Here is a 19,755-nt window from a genome sequence, read left to right as displayed (position 1 = left end):
TTCTTCTGGATTTAGAAGAGAGAGCAGGAACATGGTTTCTCTCACCACATTGTGAGCTATTTCTGATTACCAGATTAACAATGACCTTTAGAATAGGCCATGCCTAACAGATTTCTAGGCTCAAACTTAGAGAAATAGATTTGTCCATGCTTTAGTGTCAGATTCTATCAGGCTGCAAAAGAACCTCTAAGACCTACCATCAAATGATCAGAGTGCGAAAGGCCAAAATTTGGTTTATAGTATTTGGCTGTAATAACCGATTCAAAAACCAAAAGCTAACAGCAATGTTCTCCCCTTTGGTCAATATTTTAGGTCTATTGGGTTAATTTCTGCTGTGCACGTCTGTAGTAGCTCTGCTGAAATTGGTAGAAAAACCATGGTTGCTATCTCTATTGCACATTCTGCATATGGAATTCCTGTTGCACGTACAACTCTATCTCTGCAACAAGTACATGTTTTAGATTTATATACCATCTTTCAATATACATATTTTCCAACAGCACCCCTCTGCATACTACAATTGCAGGGGAATAGACTAAAAGGAAACTAGGTAAGAGACTCCAGGGCAAATCCCATGATCTTTCTCAAAAGATGTAACTATAATGTCCATATAGAACGGTCAGGACCTTTGTTTTGAAGATCTTATCCAAATAGGCAAGAGAGCCACTGAATTGCTTATGTGCAGAATATGGATGAAAAGTTATTTGGTCAAATTCAAAGACTGTATAATTCCATTGTAGTCACAACATTAAATACGATTTCATTAAATGCTCATTTTAAAACTGATGCTTCACACTAAAAATCCACATTCTAGCAGCTCTGGTATTAAGGAGAATCTTCCATCTAAAAAGTCACTGTTTGAGATTCCAGTGAAGAATGTCTGCAAAGAAGTGCCAGCTATAGAAATTAATTCAAAATAGCCATTCTGCCCACAAAAAATTGGATCACAGAGAAGGGATAGCTACATACAAGAAAGCAGCTGAGCTAGAAAGTCTGAATGCAGAAACTGATTTTTGGAAAAGTTTTTTTTTGGAGGGGGGGTGACCTTATGCTTATTCACAATACTTGTCTCATGGAGGTCACAGATTGTGACTTTTCAGAGATCTGACATTTTCTTTGTCAGCCCATTGGGACTTCCCCCCCTCCTGCCCCCTGCAGCATAGCTAGGGCTCTCATCCCACCACTTGGGCTTCAGTTGTCCTCCAGAGTGCCCCCCACCTCCCATTCATAGACAGGGTTATGGGGATTTTTATTTCTTGTCCGTGACTTACTAAAATAATGAATAATATTAACCTTAATCATGAGCTACTTTCATAGAATTTGTCTCTCTTGGAAGTAGCAAGATATTCGAGGAAAACATTAGCTGTTTATCTTGTCCACATGGGTACAGAAAATAGACCCAAATGCAGAATTAGTCCACCTACCTGTGAAGTCTTGAGAAACCTGATGCAGGTGGTGTAAGTTATACCTTAGATATTGGTAGGTGAGTTTTGCTACACAAAACAGGAATGATGTTGAATGTGCCTCTTATAACATGTGGTCTTTTCCCTCACTTTGGTGCAGGGAGCTCTGCTCACAGTGGAGAAGTTTTGGTTTCACTGCAAAAGGGAAGGAGGACATTGCGTCCATGCAGGGGATCCAGGACCTTGTAAACCAAGCAGCACAGATCTACAGGAAGTCAGTAAATCTGAGTATTGGTGAGAGCTTTGGGAAGGGGAGTGAAGGCCATACAGTGTGGTGATAGAGAATCACTGGTCATTTTCCACTGTGGAAGGAGAGCATGCAAGAGGAATAGTGTCTACTGTACCCCCCAGATAGTAGCAGCAGGGGATGCAAAATTACTCTACTACTGCTACTATGAGGCAGGAGGGGGAAGGATACCTTCCCTCCTGGCTGCTCAAACTGTGGGCTGGGACTAGGATTTTGTTTAAAATGTGACTAAGAGAAGAAAAGGTAGGTTATAGGAGTTTGCAGTGTGTGTCATTCTACATGGCAGCAAATCCTGTTCTCTTGCTCCTTTAGAGAATAAGAGACCAGCACAACTTGGTACTTTCTGCAGTGATCTGTAGAGATAGAGGTGGTTAGGGACTATTTAGAAAAGCTGGACGTGCACAAGTCCATGGGGCCGGACGAATTGCATCCGAGAGTGCTGAGGGAATTGGCGGCTGTGATTGCAGAGCCCTTGGCCATTATCTTTGAAAACTCGTGGCGAACGGGGGAAGTCCCGGATGACTGGAAAAAGGCTAATGTAGTGCCCATCTTTAAAAAAGGGAAGAAGGAGGATCCTGGGAACTACAGGCCGGTCAGCCTCACCTCAGTCCCTGGAAAAATCATGGAGCAGGTCCTCAAAGAATCAATCCTGAAGCACTTAGAGGAGAGGAAAGTGATCAGGAACAGTCAGCATGGATTCACCAAGGGAAGGTCATGCCTGACTAATCTAATCGCCTTTTATGATGAGATTACTGGTTCTGTGGATGAAGGGAAAGCAGTGGATGTATTGTTTCTTGACTTTAGCAAAGCTTTTGACATGGTCTCCCACAGCATTCTTGTCAGCAAGTTAAGGAAGTATGGGCTGGATGAATGCACTATAAGGTGGGTAGAAAGCTGGCTAGATTGTCGGGCTCAACGAGTAGTGATCAATGGCTCCATGTCTAGTTGGCAGCCGGTGTCAAGTGGAGTGCCCCAGGGGTCGGTCCTGGGGCCCGTTTTGTTCAATATCTTCATAAATGATCTGGAGGATGGTGTGGATTGCACTCTCAGCAAATTTGCGGATGATACTAAACTGGGAGGAGTGGTAGATACGCTGGAGGGGAGGGATAGGATACAGAAGGACCTAGACAAATTGGAAGATTGGGCCAAAAGAAATCTAATGAGGTTCAATAAGGATAAGTGCAGGGTCCTGCACTTAGGATGGAAGAATCCAATGCACCGCTACAGACTAGGGACCGAATGGCTCGGCAGCAGTCCTGCGGAAAAGGACCTAGGGGTGACAGTGGACGAGAAGCTGGATATGAGTCAGCAGTGTGCCCTTGTTGCCAAGAAGGCCAATGGCATTTTGGGATGTATAAGTAGGGGCATAGCGAGCAGATCGAGGGACGTGATCGTTCCCCTCTATTCGACACTGGTGAGGCCTCATCTGGAGTACTGTGTCCAGTTTTGGGCCCCACACTACAAGAAGGATGTGGATAAATTGGAAAGAGTACAGCGAAGGGCAACAAAAATGATTAGGGGTCTAGAGCACATGACTTATGAGGAGAGGCTGAGGGAGCTGGGATTGTTTAGTCTGCAGAAGAGAAGAATGAGGGGGGATTTGATAGCTGCTTTCAACTACCTGAAAGGGGGTTTCAAAGAGGATGGCTCTAGACTGTTCTCAATGGTAGCAGATGACAGAACGAGGAGTAATGGTCTCAAGTTGCAATGGGGGAGGTTTAGATTGGATATTAGGAAAAACTTTTTCACTAAGAGGGTGGTGAAACACTGGAATGCGTTACCTAGGGAGGTGGTAGAATCTCCTTCCTTAGAGGTTTTTAAGGTCAGGCTTGACAAAGCCCTGGCTAGGATGATTTAACTGGGACTTGGTCCTGCTTTGAGCAGGGGGTTGGACTAGATGACCTTCTGGGGTCCCTTCCAACCCTGATATTCTATGATTCTATGATTCTATGATCCTTTGCATTAACTTACATCATCCTCAACCACTTTAGAAACTTCCTCTATTGTGATTTCTGCATCTAGTTCTCCAAGAAAGTAACCAGCAGCTGCCTCCAGTGAACCTAGGAAAGGAAGAGTGCACTCGAGTGTTTATTCAGTTCCAGCTGCAGGAATTTCAGGTAGGCAGAATATTCTCCACAATAGAGTTTTACCATGAGTAGAATAAAGAGTTCTACTCTTTACAAGAGTGCCATGTGATTTTGTTAAGTGACCACAGGTATTTCGGTTCCACATCCCATCTGACCTAACACCTTCAGAGAAGATTAGTAATTCAAACCACTCTTTTCTATGCCCCCTGATTTTTTGGTGTGCAGTCTCCCATTCAAGGGGTGACCAGGCCCATCCCTGCTGAACTCATAAGGCATAGATGTAATCACCACCTGATTTAACATAGCTGCATAAATTGATTCTCTCATTTAAAGAGCAATAAGTTGGCATTATGTTTAAGAGATTACTACAAACACAGAGCTAAGTTCTGTGGACAAAGCCAGAATTACACTGATTTTAATACAGCTACTCTAGCTGGTAACCAAGAGCAAAGTGTAACCCAAATGGTGCCTAGAACTTGATTTTGTTTACTCCCGCTCCCCTCAAAGAGTCAGGGAGCTGGGGGGTGAGAGGGGAAAAGGAAGGAGGAGTCCGACCTAAGCACACATTTTAAAAGAGCCTGCACTGCATTGGGAAGTATGGGTTTTATGTTCTCCGTTGTGCCTGTTTTAAACCAGTGTAATTCTGTTGACTTCTGTGAACCTCTGATTTACAATACTAAGCAGGGAGAATCAGGCTCTATTTTCACATTGCTTTTGAGGCTATTTAGGAAGACATTTGGCCTGATTTATTATTGCCTGCCCCCTGCTGTAGTCATATGTTAGTGCTGTGTGCCTGTAACATCAAATCAGAACATTGCTTATGTCACTGCTAAAAAATGGCTGTTGTGCACCCACTCAGTCCTTGGTATGTAGCTAGACCTGTCAGTATGCACCATGTTTTAAAATGTCTAAAGATTATGCTGTCTGCAAGTCTAGCAGCTACCTTGTTCAGGACAGACTATTACAAAGGCGATATCATGCAGATTTTACTTTTATTTTCTTAATTAAAAGCCATTTAAGTCTGAAAGTATCTGTATGAGCAAATGTGCTCTCTGTGCTCAGTGCTTTCTGCCAATTCCGGTGAGGCTTGTAGGCACCTAGCCACTAACAACTGATCTGACACTAGCAACTCATTTCATAGGCTGCTGAAGTCAGTCATAACTGAAAGTTGCCACCATACAACTCAGACAGGCTAGATTTAAGCAAGCAACTTGGAAGTGAGAGAGCTCTAATCCATTAATAATCTCCTGAACAGGTCTCTGATCTTACTCTGCATACATGTAGCCCCTCAGTTTGAAAAATGCATTATATAATTTGTCTAAATACATGGAGGTACTTTCTATAATCATTGTACTTAACTCCTCGCTCAGGGTTGTGTGTCCCTACTGTACATTGTATTTGGGCACATGGCTCCCTTTGATCTTAAAGAAAGCAGCCCATGATCCCATTCTCCAAGAGTGCTTGGAAAGTTGGAGAGAATGTTGCAGAGGACACAACATGCAGGAAGTAACTTAGAGCTTGAGACACACGATTTTATTTTGAAGACTTACGTGATAAGAAATCTCTTAAAGTAGTATTAAGATGAACATTTCTATCAGCAGACAGCCTTCCTCTCTGCCAAGGAATTGCTCAGAGTTGAACAAATCCTGAAAGTTAATTTTAGGACCAATTTTTAGTGTAATTTCTTATTTAGAGGAGTATGGGGTATTTTCCATAGGGAAGCCACAAGTCTGGAACAATACATAATCATCATCAAAAATATTTGAAATACAGGTCTTAAAAGCGTGTATTCTGGTTTACTTTTCATCAGCCTGCTATCACCATAAGAAGAATAACGAACAAAAAGTTAAAAAAAGGAACTAGCAACTGCAAACAGATTTACCAAATACAAGATACAGAGTACAATGCTGCCATCTACTGGAGTTTTGCCGTTTGGTCCGTCATTGGAGGTATTTATGGCTTCAATTTTGATCTTGCAGAAACTAAATTTTAAAGGTGTGATGATTTTTGGAATCATGTTCTCATGCAAAGGACAAAAATCAATCATATGCAGTAGTTCTGACACATGAATGTTTAAGTTGTTGTGAAGTCAGTATTGGTTAGGATTTTACATTTACAGAGTTATTTATAACAATGCATGTCTAAATATTAAATGTTCTCAGGAACTAGTGGCTCAAAGCATTCCTTCTGCCCGGAGTATCTGCAGAAGTAGGTCCCAGGATCCTGATTTGTGATGTTTCACCCTAACAGGTTAGGTAGCCATCTTACAGTGACCTATGATTTTGCCACCAAACCCCATGGATTTCCCCAGATGCACATAGATCTCAAGTACCATCTGCAGGAAGACCCTGTGCTCTGGACACTGTCCCTTGCCCATGTTTCCTGGCACATGCTTTCACTGGGCCCTTCCTTAAGTTTTAATAGGATAGATAATGCAGCCTAATATAGATGAGCGAGTGGCAAGATGCATGCTTGCCCTCTTCCTTTCTCAGCTCCCACCTCATTGGTGGAGGATTTGGCATGTGCAATTATATACAGCATTATTCAAATAATTAAGCCAACTCTTTCCAGTATTAAAAAAACCACACACACACACACACACACACACACACACACACACATATTCACTTAAGGAAAGTTAGTCATGACCTAAATAGCCCAGCTATTCTTGTCCTTGCTCCTTTCCCAGATTAACACAAGTATTCTGTCCACTCAAATCGCCTACTCCATAAACCGGATACATGACTTTTTAGGCAGTTCTATTAGTACAGAGATGGGCTTAAATTATGTTCCAAACCCCACAAATTCTGGATCTAGCGTCCAAGTTTTGACTTGGAATCCCATCTAATTTTGGAGATCAATGTTCCTGTTATAGTAGAGATTACAGCCTTCTTCTCACTCAGACTTGACCACAAGATGTTTAGAATATGAGCAGCATTAATATATATTGTTCATCTGTATAAAATTCTCCTCTTCAGCTAAGTCCATGGTGTATGTTGCCAATAAAGCAATTCTTTGACTATAAAGAAAACAATGTGCCAGTGCTGCACAATTCTTTATCTGTAATGGCAGCCAGCCATGATATCAAAAGTTCCTACCAATACAAAGAATATGGCAGCTTCATAAGAGTTAGGAAGCCTATATGTGGTCAAGATAAAACAAGAGCCTGCAATAGTGTTGGATCCTTAGAAAGAGGAGAGTCAGCAACATTACAGTGGAGCTCTCTTTTTGGGGGAGGGGAGGGGGGGAGGGTGTATTTGAATAGAAGAGTTTTAAAGCAAGGGGACCAGACATTGATCTAGTTTTCCTCCATTAACTCCACTGAAATTACTCCCAGATTTACACCAATGCAAGGATGTCAGGATCTGAGTCAGTTCACCATGTTTGACTTACTATACAAAAGTCACTCTGATGCTTTACCAGATGAAAAAGTGCCAAGCATCATGGACCTTATTATCTAGCACCTTGCACTTGACACCAGTGTAAGTGACTGAACAAAGCAAGCACAGGGTGGGTGTAAAATGCTACTGGAAGAGTAGCAGTTTACACCTACTTTACATAGGTGCAAGTGCCTTAACAAGCCAGTGGAGATTCTGGTCCCTTCTGTATAGTTGTACACCAAATTAGGAATGTCACAGAGGCACTAACTTTAAAATAGGCTGCATAGCTGCTGGTATCTAGACATATGAAGGCAAACATTTTACTAACTATCCTGGGGCCAGATTAAATATCAGTTATACCACTGTTAATCCAGAGTAACTCCAAATGAGTTACTCTGGATTCATGTTGTACGATTTACATTGATAATGCCTATTTATCAGGAGGTTTCCATAATGCTTTATGAACTATATACCTAATTTCAGGTGTAACAACAACTCCTCTGGAATCAGTGCATTTCTAGAGTAAAGCATGCTTATACATATGGCATTATTCATAAATCACTTTCTCTCTCTCTCTGTATTTTCAAGCTACCAAGAAAGGTCTTGGTAAACACATTAGCCCTTAATTCCCATTGTTTGAGGGGGGAAAAAATGTGTTAAAATAGGACTGTCAATTAACCACCATTAACTTAAAACAAATTAAAAATTGTAATTAATTGCAGTTTTAATTACACTAACAGAACAAGTTATATTGATTTCAATTACAACAGAATACAAAGTGTACAGTGCTCACTTTATTTTTTTTATTACTACAAATATTTTCAGTGTAGAAAAATAGTATTTTTCAGTTCACCTCATACAAGTACTGTAGTGTGATCTCTTTATGGTGAGAGTGCAACTTACAAATGTAGAATTATTTTTCATAACTGCACTCAAACAAAACAATGTAAAATTTGAAACTACAAGTCATACTTCTTGTTCAGCCAATTGCTAAGACAAACAAGTTTGTTTACATATACAGGAGAATGCTGCCTGCTTCTTATTTACGAGATTACCAGAAAGTGAGAACAGGCATTTACATGGTATTTTTGTAGCAGGTATTGCAAGATACTTTACATGCCAGATATGCTAAACATTCATGCACCCATTCATGCTTTGGTCACCATTCCATAGGACATGCTTCCATGAGGATGATGCTGGTTTAAAAAAAAAAAAAAAAAAAAAAAAAGATCAGCATTACATTTATGCCTAATTCCTTGGGGGACAGTTGTAGGTCTCCTGCTCCATGGTTTTACCCACATTCTGCCATATATTGTGTGTTATAACAGTCTCAGATGATGACCGATCATATGTTGGTGAATTTAAGGAAAAAAATATATATACAAAGAAAATACCAATGTGAGCTTTCTAAAGACAGCTACAGCACTCAACCCAAGGTTTAAGAATCTGAAGTGCCTTCAAAGTCTGAGAGGAATAAGGTGTGGAACATGCTACCAGAAGTCTTAAGAGCAACACCGCAATTCGGAAATTACAGAACCCAAACCACCAAAAAAAAACCAAAAAAAACCCCAACCTTCTGTTGGGGGTATCCAACTCAGATAAAGAAAATGAATATGCATCATTCTGCACTGCTTTGGATCATTATTGAACAGAACTCATCATCAGCGTGGAAGCATGTCTTCTGGAATGACATGTAAATACCTTGCAATGCTGGCTACAAAAGGTGATGTTCTAAATAAAAGTGGGAAGCATGATCTCCCATAAATGTAAACAAACTTGTTTGTCCTAGTGACTGGCTGAGTAAGAAGTAGGACTCAGTGGACCTGCAGGCCCTAAAGTTTTTTGTTTTTGTTTTTGTTTTTTTTGGGGGGGGGGTTAAACATAACTGAACTAAAATAATTCTACATTTGTAAATTGCACTTTCATGATAAAGAGATTGTACTACAGTACTTGTATGAGGTGAATTGAAAAATACTCTTTTTTATAGTGCAAATATTTTTAGTAAAATATAAAGTGATCACTGTACACTTTGTATTCTGTGTTGTAATTGAAAATCAATTTGAACATCCAAAATTATTTTTATAATAAATGGTATTCCTCTATTAACAGTTTTATCACACTGCTATTAGTTTTTTTAATCATTTGACAGCCCTAGTTAAAATGCCATTTATTCAGTTAACTGCATCTACGACTATGTGAAGCCAACATTTTGACTATAATGAAACCTTTATGTAAATACAACTCAGTGTTCATTAAGATAGTATAGAAGGAAGATGAAGCCTATCAATAAGGCAACACATGCCAAATCCATTCATGTCAACTGTGGTCAATACGGCTATTAAGCTGTAACTAGAACTTGACTCTTCATGAAGCTGCTTAGTGCACAGAAGCAGGTTCTTTACTACAAGTGCAAAAGGCATTAGGGTCCATAATACTGGAGAAAAACACATGCCTTTCCATTTTTGGAATTTAGAATTGTAGAAAGACTAGATTTGACTATGCAAGAGATAGGTGCAACTTTTACCTGTCACTTGCAACACAAACGTCTTGCACAAGCTCAGCTGCAGCTACTGATGCTTGAGGCAATGTAATTAGATGTGGTTATTCTTAAATCATGGAAAGGTTTTTAAGAGAATGCACTGCCAGCATGTAAACATAAAGCCAAGTTTTCGGCTTGTTTGAGTGGGAGCAACTCTATTGACTTCAGTGGCATTTTCCCTATTTACATCACCATAAATTAATGCCATTTAAAATGCGGTTACTAGGCATACAACAGAATTTATTGACCAACATTAGACAGAGAACTAAATGCAACATGCTCCTCATCTTGCAGCTTACTGACATTTCTTTAAGTTGGAAAAAAGAACATCTAATGAATATGAACAATTTCAGCTAATTGTTGCTTCAGTTTCATAAGCCTTTTTAGTAAGTACAATAAGTCAGATGTTGCTAGTGTTTTATTTCAGCCTCATCCAAACCGCAATGTTATTGGAAAGTCTTGGCCTACATTACTTTCTATGTAAACCTTTGAACTAATTACTTTCTTGTATTATTTAGCATCTACATACTCCAGTATTTTGTAGGAATTTACACACACAAACATAGAGGAAACAAGTGGGTTCTTAAGTTATTCCACTGGAAGCCAACTCCAATGGACTCTCAGGGTGACGACAATACCAAAATTTCAAGATCTTTATTAAAACAAATGAAAGGATAATCAAAGCTATAAAACACAGAGTCACAAAGTAGTAATACAACTCAATGGTCCTGGGTGGTAATATGAAATAGTCTTTTAGACTAGAAAACTAGCACTCACCCTTCCCTGGAGACCTAGTAGTGGGAGACAAAGGACCAGCCTTGTCTCTGGCATGCCCGATGAATTCGATGGTCCAGGTTCCCCAAGTTGGTAGAGATCAGGTTTGAGTGTCGACTAGCTAAGCTATATCATTAAAGCTGAGCTAATAGCTTAGCGGAAGATAGAAAGAGTGACCCCTCTGCATGGTCGTTTGCCCTTTTATAAGGTCCTGGCAATACCCTGGATGGTCATATCAGTGCCCAACCTACCATACCCAAGTCTTATTTCCCCACCCAGATAAATCTTCAGGTACCACTTATTCTATAGCCTAACATTACTAGATATATTCATATGTGTTAATATCAATTATTTCATCCCTGAAACCATTACCTTTGCCTAAATCATGACTTCCATGTTCCGAGGTGTAACTTGTGGGCTGTTCCAGATTAATGGTAAGCATTCAGTTCTCTGTTTGGTTCTCCATTCAGTTCCCCAAAGACAAAGGTGTTACCAATAGGCCATTTACATAAGCATAAGTGTAATCTTTGGCAAACTTGCCCTAGCTTAATCATACAGGATACAGGCCTGTAGATTCCTTGCATTACAGCCAACTATTTTGAGTAACATACTAGAATTTGGTATAAACAAAACCCTAAAAATATATATAATCAAACCAATGAAGAAAACATGCAATATAGCAAGCTAGCAAACTAGCCTCATGGGCTACAGTGTTGCATTAGGCAAGGAACCCATATTGTAAGCAACACAGTATGATGGGATCATACACACCGATTATTATTACTTCCTAGGAAAACAAAGTTACTCTTTATAACTTACTTTACAAATACTGCGTCCTGTAGATCTGCCATGCCTTCATCTTCCCTTCTGATGCTCACACAGGTGAAGTTCTGCTGTACATTTTTAAAAATATATATTTGAACACCTTTGCTTGGGCTATTAATCTAAAATCAAACAGTGCATTCCTGCTAAGGCCAGTGCATTCCAGGCCACCTTTGGAGGTTACCATTGTGTGGTAATAGTCCAGATTCTGCAGCATCACTTGTGCTTATACCTTACTCCTTCAATAGATTTTTTTAAGCAATTAATAAAAGAGCTATGTTGAAACATCTACTGTCCTCTTGCATTCCTTCTGCTTTCAATGTACCACCTAATAGTTTTGATCTTGGTGGATAACACCAACGGCAAGGAGTGGTTGCATAGCTTCCTAATGGTGGAGACCTAGTTACTGATTCAAAGTGTATTGAAGTGATCAAACTATAGGAAATGTTTTTGTCATTTCCTATGGGGGGGGCAAGGATCAGAACTAAGGCACCTCAAAACTTGTGCTTGACTGAAAAGTGGAGCATGCACTAACTGCAACTGGGCACATTCTGTCATCCTTATTCATGCAGAGTAGTATTTTATTATTATTAATTAATTATTATTATAAAGAGCTATGATGCATCCAGTCTTACTGCCAACTGTTTGAATGTATTCTAGACAGTGAATCATTTAAGGAAACAGAAGTTAAGAATAGAAAGATTGTATTAGATATCTACCAGAGTAGCATTCACACTAGCCTGTATGTATCCCAACCCAGCTGTGGTACTGCACAAGGTCCCCCACACTGATGCCTGCCAAAGATAGCTGTAATCTGTGCACTATATAGGATTGGTCATCAGGGTGCATATGCATTTGAAGTGGCTAACCATGGTTCTGGGTCCTAAATGCTGGCCTCTAGTTTCAGTTGCAAAAAAAGTTTGCATTTTGGAAGAGCCAAGAGCAAGAAGGATTGGAACCACAAGATACAATTGTTCCCATTCCTTGCATACATGGAAAAAGAGGACTCAAGTTGGCCTATTTACTCCAATTTGGGCTTCTGTTTTCAACCAATATTCTCTGCTGAATCCTGCCAATCAGATACTTACTGCTGAATACTGCAGTAGATCATACTTAAAAGCTAAATGTTTACCCTATGCAGCTCCTAGTTTCCTTGCAGTCAGATGGAAGCTTCCCACCACTTTGGGATCAAATTCTTATCATTGACTTCCGTGGAATTGCACCCATGCATATCCATAATGAACTCCCTCTGCCAGCTTCACAGCTGGGTGTAATGAGAAGATGGGTTGGTATACCCTTGAAGCAATGAGACAAACACCTCCTACCTTACAATTCTTAGAAAGGGCCAGATTTTCCAAAGGCACTGAGAGGGATTTCCAAAGCACCCAATCAGATTAGGCACTGAAGTCTGAGGCAAGTTTTAGTCTTAACCACAAGCCATGTTAATGAGCCCAATCCTGATCCTAGTGAAATCAATGGCAAAAACATAATCGACTTGAATAGGAACAAGTTCAATCAGACATCTAGTTACTTTATGTTACATCCTTAGGGGAAACTGTTTTAGGAAGAAATCACTTGAGACAGAGCTGTAAACCTTAAAAGCAGCCATTTATTGCCACACACTGAACTAAACCAAAAACCAGCTAAAACTGACTGGGCTGTCCTCTAATCTTACTCAGTTGCCATAGCAACAAGATTCTATTACCACAACAACCAAATATACAACACGTTACCTTTCATAATATTTAAGTCAAACATGCTAGTTACAGCAACCACTTTCATAGCTAAAGAGCCAAGATGTTTCAGGATTGATTAGGCTACAAATTAAGTAGCAGCATAAACTAGTACTACTAAATCAAGTTCACCTGTCATTTACTGGGAGTAGCTTTTTAAATGCTTTTTGCATTGGTGTAGCTCATTACATAAAATGCAAAATATTTTAAGAACCAGGGCCCAGATATTCTGAGGTGTTTAGGCACCCTAGTTGTATCTTCAGATTTCCCTTTCCCTCCTTCAAATGTGTGCTCAATTCTGCAGCCATTCCCAGCCCCAGCCTTAGCATTTGCAGCAATGGAGATGCTCTCACACTGCTGCACAGATATTGGTGACCACACAAGGTAGAAGGAAGGGGGACGAGAACCCCCTGTCTCCACACTATAGGAGAAGCATATAGGGGAATCTTAGGCCTCAGTCTAGGTTGCTATTGCTACTCCTGTCCCTTAGTGGAGAAGTCAACAGGCTGATGACCAGACTGTATTCTGCAGTCACCATCACAAGTTTCTGTAGGTGAACCCAATTGGCTCTTACCATTACCTTGCTTTGGACAAAATATGTGTGTTCACAACCCAGAGTCCAGCCCATTTCATTTTTCTATAAATCAGTCTTTTTAAAACTATTATGCTTTCCTCTTGTGTTTGTACCTCCTTCTCCTCTTTCACTCCATTTTCCCCTCTGTCATTTTCTTGATATATCTTTTCAGTGGATTTCCTTTCAGTCTCCTGTGTGGTGCTCTCTTCCACCATTACCAGGCTATTCCTACCTTTCCTTTTTAATTCCTCCCATCTCAGCCTTTACTCAGTCTCCTATCCCTCTATTACGTGCTTTTAGCCCCCAAAGAAATCCACTCTGCCTCTTCACCACTCTTCTGTCCTTTTGCCCCAGTCACTCACCTCTCACTGCCCTTGTCCCCCAGGAATAATGGTGTAGTCATATTAAGGTACTACCAGCAAGAAGAGACTCCAGAAGTTTGCCTGGATCCCCACACACTGTTCCTATCCTCTGCACAGAGGCTTTTCCTCTTCCTTCCCAGTTGATTACCCTCTCCTAGTCTAACAGTGCTATTGGACTAAGCACTAGTGTGGAGAGCAGCTTGGCCCTTTGACAGCAAAATTTACGGGAGTTTCCACTAATGCCAACTGTTCTGTATCTGATCTGTGGACAGAATGCAGTCTGTCGGGCTGTTAGTCTGACACCATCCACCAGCACTGAAGAAGTCAAACTGCTATGAAATCATTTAGTGTTCTCATTTAGATTCCATCCATAGCATTCACTTTAAGTAGCACCAAACAATACATGTAGCTTGAGAGATGAGCAGGAGGGGGATGGCTCACAGAATCCCATCTATCCCTCCAATTATTAATTTGGCCTTCTATCGAGCCACTGGAATGCATGCCTATTGTTTTCTGCTGTGTAGAACAAACAAAATAAGTGTTTGGCACAATGGCAAGTGACTATTATTTTTAGGAAGTCTGGAACCGCTGTCTCCTTCCCCTCCACTTCATGTTTGTGTGTGTGATCATAGCTCCATCTGTTGGAAAACTAAGTTTCATGTTCTCTGTGTGTGTATATAAATCTCTCCTCTGTTTTTTTCCACCAAATGCATCCGATGAAGTGAGCTGTAGCTCACGAAAGCTTATGCTCTAATAAATTTGTTAGTCTCTAAGGTGCCACAAGTACTCCTTTTCTTTTTGCGAATACAGACTAACATGGCTGCTACTCTGAAACCTATAGAAAGCATGGTTTGCATGGAACTAGTGCTTCATAACATAAACCATTATGCAGAGGCCTCCACATATAGTGTAAGATGAGTGATATTGGATACTATGACTTCAGGACAGCCAAAGGATCCCAGACAGTAGTTTAATCTGAAATTTGTAGGGGATTTGTTAATTTTTATAATACCTAATATTGCCAGACGTGATTGAATAAAAATCTGTTTAAATCTAAGCACTTCCCAAGATGTTTGCAACCCAAACATTTCCAGCTGGTACAAAAAGGATGAGAAACAGGAGATTGACTAGAAACAAGATCACCACGGGCCTGTTCTGCCAACACTTGAGAAGGAAAGGGAGGGAAGTTTCTTTACTCTTCTTCTATCCCATACCCTCCACTCAGGGCTGGCTCCAGGCACCAGCTTTCCAAGCAGGTGTTCGGGGCAGCATTCAAAATGGGGCAGCAGTCCGGAGGCAGCCCCGCTGCTCTTCCTGCCACGGTGGCAATTCGGCGGCAGCTCCACCGCAGGTGAGGAGGCGGCAGCAATTCGTCGATGACCGTTTGGGGTAGCAAAATTGGTAGAGCCGCCCCTGCCTTCACTTCCGTGAGATTGCTTAGGCAAGTCACTCATGGGTTACACACACCATAAAAACTAAAGCTAGTTAGTCCCACTTGAGTCTTTAAAAAAAAAAAAAAAAGCGCAGGCAGGGGGGAGACAGGGACGGGACACTAGTGATGCTTAAGTCTTAGTTGGGCTCTCTGCAACGTGGGCTCTCTCATGTGCACAAGTGTTTACTGGACTGGACAAAGGTTATCATTCCCAAGATGAGTGCCAGCCAGAGAGTAAGATAGCCAGCAGAGGTAGTTTAGGGTATCAGATTTTCAAACTTCATTTTAAAATACAAGAGTACTGATCACTTAACTGCCTTGCAAGATTTTAGCACAGAAATAAGCAGAAGCATACTGTATTACATTTTGGTCATACACACAAAAATACCTCAGAGCTGAGCTTTACTTTATCAAAACAAATGACTGACACCTGTGTGTTGTCAACAGAAATAGTAATTAGCATAGATATAAATAGAATACAACTTTGTTTTCTTTCCAGTCTCTTGAAGCTAGCCAGACAAAGCAAGAAGCATACTCCACACCCTTAACAAGAATGGTGAAGCTGCCATAGTAGTTTGTGCTGCCAATATTCCTTCCAGAAACTCCAACTACAGTATGGCCTGTCTGTACACAGAGGTGTGCTACATGGTCCCAAGACCCTCTCCACTTCTCCCACCAACATAGCTTATGCCACTTGCAGAGATAGTTTTTTTATGCTGACAGGAGAGCTCTCTCCTTTCAGCATAGAACAGGGGTAGGCAACCTATGGTACGCATGCCAAAAGCGGCACGCGAGCTGATTTTCAGTGCCACTCACACTGCCCGGATCCTGGTCACCGGTCCAGGGGGCTCTGCATTTTAATTTAATTTTCAATGAAGCTTCTTAAACATTTTAAAAACCTTATTTACTCTACATACAACAATAGTTTAGTTATATATTATAGACTTATAGAAAGAGACCTTTTAAAAACGTTAAAATGTATTACTGGCATGCGAAACCTTAAATTAGAGTGAATAAATGAAGACTCAGCACACCACTTCTGAAAGGTTGCCAACCCCTGGCATAGAGCATCTTCACTAGATGCGCTGCAGTGGTGCATCTGTATCAATGCAGCGGGGTCACTGCATCGCTGTATGTATGGACATACCCTATAATCTTTTTTTTCCCCTGCCATTTTAAATCCAGATTAGAAAACCAAAGTGCTCATTAGAACAAAGAGGAAGTTCAACTAGACACCTGTGCAAAATATACACTATTATAGAAGGAAGTCCTTTCTACCCTGTATTCTGTTGTGCAGCCGAAGTGTGCATGATAGCAAAGGTAATAATAAGAGAAAGGTCTGAATAAAAAAACGTGGATCCATACATCCCTATATTTTGGGTAAATTCAGAATCAGATGAGAATTTCATAGCTGTCCCCAGTCTCTAGTAGGCCAGACCAAAATCCCATATATAAAACTTTAAACTCTGGGGACAGCCAACTCCAGATGGTCTCATCTCGTAGCATCTAAAAGGGAAATGGTAAGGACATTTGATAAAAGGCTATTGTAAAGTAGTTTAATCCCAAACTGTATGTTTCACAAAACCTAGGATCTGATCTTGTTCCCATTGATGCAACATGGGTCTTTGACATTGTCTTCAATGCAAGCAATATTTTTTATGAATGATTTTTATGTTTTCAATTTTTTTTAAGTTTGGGTTTAAACTTGACTATTGTGGCACTGGACTAGTGCATGAAGAAAGATAAGGTGACACTGAATGTAAACAAAGAGCTATTTATGTATTATTTTGTATTTGTTCGTTATATTATGGAAGCATCCATAATCCAGTCACCACCATGTCAATCTTTATCAAGCATTTTGCTATTTCCCTTTTTGACATGTCACTAACAGCACAGACCTCCAAAGTCACTCCAAGCAGCTTACAATGATTTATTTTTACTTTTGATGTATTAGCTTTTTAAATACTTTCAACATAATCCACAATTGCAGAGAATAATATCATGATTGAGTCTAGGGTTGCCACCTTTCTAATCGCACAAAACTGAACACCGTAGCCCTGCCCCTTCCCTGAGGCCCCGCCCCTACTCACTACATTTCCCCTCCCTCAATGGCTCGCGTTCCCCCACCCTCACTCACTTTCACTAGACTGAGGCAAAGAGTTGGGGTGCAGAAGGGGGTGCGGGCTCTAACTACGGGTGCGGGCTCCAGGGTGGGGCCAGAAATGAGGGTTTCGGAATGTGGAAGGGGGCCGTGGGTTGAGGCAGGGGATTGGGGTGAGGGAGGGGGTGAGGGCTCCAGCTGGGGGTGCGGGCTCCGCGGTAGGGCTGGGGATGAGAAGTTTGGGTGCAGGAGGGGGCTCCAGACTGGGGGGTGGGCCAAGGGATTCAGAGTGCGGGAAGGGGTGGCAGGGGATTGGAGTGAGGGAGGGGGTATAAGCCCTGGACTGGGCATGCGGGCTCTGGGGTAAGGCTGGGGACGAGGGGCTTGGGGTGCAGCAGGGGGCTCCGGGTTTGGGGACACTTGGCTGGGGCAGAGGCACGGGATTACCTTGTGTGGCTCCCCATCAGCGGTGCAGTGGGGCTAAGGTGGGGCCAGGAGGCTCCATGCACTACTCTTGCCTGCAGACAGTGCCACCCCCCCAGCTTCCATTGGCCGCAGTTCCTGGGAACCAGTGCTCGTGGGGGCAGCACGTGGAGCCCCAGGGCCCCTCTGCCTAGGAGCCAGAGCTGCTGGCCACTTCCGGGGCACAGCACAAAGCCAGGACAGGCAGGGACTTAGATGCGCAGCACCGCCGACCGGACTTTTAACGGCCTGGTTGGCAGTGCTGACCAGAGCCACCAGAGTCCCTTTTCAACCGGGCATTCTGGTCAAAAACCGGATGCCCAGCAACCCTAATCGTCCAGACTTTAAAAGCCAATTATTATATTGTCACGCTACACAATATACATCTAATTCAAATGAGGAAAAAGACTATTTATCAGTGTGCAGCCTCGGAGAACTAGTTTGCATGAACTCACCTTTATACTATAAATTAAACAATAATCCATATTTTACATATATCATAATATATACAGTAAATCACATGAATTTTTTAAAAATGGTTCACCCCAAAGATCATGTATGCATCTGTTCCCAAGAAAATGTGTGAATTACATCATTCCAAAAACTAGTTTGGATGTATCAACAAAGGCAGAAGCATACATGAAATATACACCGACACATACCAAAATCACCTGCACGTATGTATATGTGTACACATCCATATAATAGAAAAAAATGTGTATTTCTATAGATACACACATAAAAGTGTGTATATAGAAATAGATTCAGAGAGAAAAACAGTTTTATGCTGCTGTGTGTTTATTATATAATGCAGCGTATCGATTAGCGCCCTTACGCAGGGTTACACACACAGAAAATGGCTGCATAATGTAGCCGTCGCCAGGCTCAGCAGTGATTCCTAGGGCAAGCCGTGGTCGAAAGCGGCAAACACTCTTAAAACCAAAGACGAAAAACGTGCGGTGCGTGTCCCAAAAGAACATGTGCTCCAGGTGAGGCTCGAACTCACAACCTCGGCATTGCTCGGCTCTGTACTGCTGTATAAGTACCGCGCGCTAACCGATTGCGCCACTGGAGCCCTGACAGCGTGTCCTTCCGAACGGTTTATCAATGGTGCGCCCGGAGGTGGGGAGCGGCGCACTTCACCACTCTTCTCTTCCAAGCTGCCGCGCGGACACGGCTGGGGGAGGGGGAGGCGGCGCGCGGCAGAGGCGGGCCCGGCCCTGTGCTAGCGGGGAGCGCGGCAGGGCCTGGCGGGAGAGCCAAGCCGTGGGCTCGGTGCAGCCCCGCGTCGGCTCCCCGCCAGGGAGGGGTGCACCACGGGGGCTCGGCGGCGGGGCGCTGCAAGGGGGCCGGTGCAGCGCGGTGCCGGCTGCGGGGGGCTGCCCCCCCGGTTACACGCGGGGTGTCGGGCGCCTGGCAGCGCCGCACCCCGCCGTAGGGCCCCTGGCTAAGCTCCCGGGCCGGGCGGGGCCTAGCCTGGCGCAGAGCAGCGGGCCCGCTATGACAGAGCTCCGGCTCCGCTGGGCCACGAGCCGGGACCTAGATCCCGCGCGTGGCGCCGCTCCCCTGGGCAGCTCGCTGTGCCCTGCCGCGGCCCCCCTTCCCCTCCGCTCTGTCCCCGGCTGCGAGGGGAAGGGCGGGCGGGCGCTCAGCCCCTTCAGTTCCGCTGATGTCTGCTCTGCCACAGCGGGCTTTGGGTGACTTTCTTTTCCCGAGAGGGACTCATCGGAAATCTCCCTCCCAGCGGCAGCCGCCACCCTTTAGGGCAGGGAGCTAAAG

At 42.6% G+C, this 19,755-nt stretch overlaps 1 protein-coding gene, 1 long non-coding RNA gene and 1 other non-coding gene across 3 annotated transcripts in view; 1 reads left to right on the top strand and 2 right to left on the bottom strand.

Annotated features, from left to right (window-relative positions):
• Window positions 1-14,125, bottom strand: part of LOC122459527 — a 134,913-nt gene extending 120,788 nt beyond the window's left edge. The window contains exon 1 of the long non-coding RNA XR_006280286.1: window positions 13,982-14,125. This is a non-coding gene — a long non-coding RNA (uncharacterized LOC122459527). The remainder of the gene's footprint in view (window positions 1-13,981) is intronic.
• LOC122459444 overlaps window positions 1-19,755 on the top strand; it is a 472,186-nt gene that overhangs the window by 269,392 nt on the left and 183,039 nt on the right. The gene's annotated exons all lie outside the window — the stretch shown is intronic.
• On the bottom strand, window positions 18,958-19,051 carry TRNAI-UAU. Its single transcript has 2 exons — window positions 19,014-19,051; window positions 18,958-18,993 (listed from the first exon to the last, which is right to left on the bottom strand). It is a non-coding gene; the product is annotated as a tRNA-Ile (tRNA).

This window comes from Dermochelys coriacea, chromosome 3 (genome assembly GCF_009764565.3).
Source record: "Dermochelys coriacea isolate rDerCor1 chromosome 3, rDerCor1.pri.v4, whole genome shotgun sequence".
In the NCBI taxonomy this organism is placed as follows: Eukaryota; Metazoa; Chordata; order Testudines; family Dermochelyidae; genus Dermochelys; species Dermochelys coriacea.
This window is presented reverse-complemented; position numbering and strand designations above follow the sequence as displayed.